This window comes from Pseudomyrmex gracilis, unplaced genomic scaffold (genome assembly GCF_002006095.1).
Source record: "Pseudomyrmex gracilis isolate BER0280 unplaced genomic scaffold, ASM200609v1 scaffold_1773, whole genome shotgun sequence".
NCBI classification, from domain to species: Eukaryota; Metazoa; Arthropoda; class Insecta; order Hymenoptera; family Formicidae; genus Pseudomyrmex; species Pseudomyrmex gracilis.
This window is the reverse complement of record NW_018022357.1, coordinates 1-2,169: the sequence shown is the minus strand read 5'-3', so window position 1 is coordinate 2,169 and position 2,169 is coordinate 1.

The following is a 2,169-nucleotide window of genomic DNA, read 5'->3' as shown; positions in this document are numbered from 1 at the left end:
ATATATATATATATATATTGTGACGGGCACCTCATATTAGGATGTTGTAGCAGAAGCGCCGCACAACTTCGGCACGTCTTTGCAAAAAAAAATAAAGTTCTTTACTCACCAAAGTCAATAGTTGGGCGCCAACTCAAAAATCTCGATTAGCGTTAAGAATCCGGACAAATAATTTCGACGTGACGGCAAGGTCACTCGGCAGCTCAGTTAATGACGATAACGGAGAGGCGTGGGCTTAGGAGGCAGTGGGTAATAAATGATGGCAGAGAAACTTGTTCGTTTGCGTTGGATGAAAGATATAACAGTTTAATAAAAATCAATTCTCCAGAGATACCAAATATCGGCAATACAATGTCGCGAAAATAACAAAAAAATTACAATATAAAATATTACAATTACCACGGCGTGACAGTCGGACACTAAAATACGCTAAATACGCGTGATCGACAGTAAAGATAATCGGTGCGAGTTTCTTTTATTGTTCGTTCGCGAACGCGGCCCTTATTTCTCGGTATAAGGTCGGGTGGAGATGACCGCCGGTGTTATCGATACGAAGAAATGTGCTATCGCGCGCGAGACGTCCGGCGCGGCGCGGGGCGTCGCGCGCTCTGTATAGCGCAAACGGAACACGGATCTAATTCACGGCCACGGTCCGATGGCCGTGACTTTCGGCACGATTCGCACTTATTAGGTCGGGAATATCGCAGTTGTAACAAAAGAATATTATTCCGTGTCTCGACTTTACACGCTCGATACGACAGAAATATATAGACGCGGTATACAGGACGAATGGAACAAAAACACGCTAATACCGTGATACAAAAAAAAAGAAAAACAACCACACACGAATAACGAGCGGAATTTCGCCCGGATTGTTGCGACCGCGGTGCGATGAAAAAGCAGCAATGATGTAATTAGTTCCGGCAAATATATTCGCGATTTTGTCATTAAAGTACAATTTAATTAATTTTACCCGATACTGCAGCGCAGTATCGAGCCAACGGTACGCGTATAGACTCGATCTACGACCGCAAAATCTTACAATGATCGAAATAAAGAATATGCGAGAGAGAGAGCGAACGATCACTCACGCTTGTCGGCTCCTCCCCTCGTGGCTGGTTGGCTTCACTCTACTTCGGCAGCTTCTTTGTCCTCAAGTTTGCTCAATGTTAGCTCTTTCCGCAAAGTCCTCCTCAGGTTTTAGACTCTCGGTTTTAGCACTCACTTTCTGCACTATATCTGTCATTACGAGAGGCGAAGAACCCGCACGTCTTTCACGGCACGCACAACAATGATCTTGGCCGCTTCGGAAGTCGCTCTCGATGCTGCAGGTCGTTCCTCAGCCGGCTAATTAGCCAATCTTGCGTTTCGCGGCGCTATGATTGACGGCGGCCACGTGCGTATCGGCAAAGTGTTAACGCGGGCCCTTTTCTAGCCGTGTCAACCCTCTGCATTTAAGTTTTGCTGCAAATGCTCGTATGGGCCCATACTTCCGCAGGACGGGGCTGACAACTCCTCTGGGAGCCCCGCTCCGGTTTTTGTGAAGTCGGGGTACCGGTATCCCCCGTTATCCGGTCCGTCAACATCATCGCCTCGCGCTTCGCGCCTATGAGGCCCTTACGCCCCTGTGTCGCTGTCTCTCCGTATCGCTTCTCCATCTTGCTCCTCTACGCCTAACGCTACGTGTCGTGAGTCGCTCTCTCTCTCTCTAAGCTACAAAGAATTACAGAGTAACCGCCAAGCGGTTCGCACGGCAAAATCACAACTTAATGGTGGTTGAACACCAAAATTAGCCTGAAAATACATGCGTCAAGATTAATAATCATCGCAACGTTTCAATTAAAAATTACGAACGCTGTAGGCGCTGAGCGCCTCCGCTGATACGCGCGTTTTCGCTTGTCGCGCGCAACCTAACGAGCTGCTCTCCTTTAAATAGTGAAAGACGCAATCCCATCGCCTCCCGTGCCGGCCGGAATTATTTCCTTGTGACGGACACGAAAAGTGTCACGTCACAATATATATACAGGGTGTTCCAGAATTGGTTTAACATCTCTCGTAGGCAGGTAGAAGGAATAAAACTGAGGTGAAAAGTCCTATACCATTTTGCTAGATTCGCAATAGTTACTGAGATTTTAATTAACAAAGATCCGCGAATAAACATGCATCGGG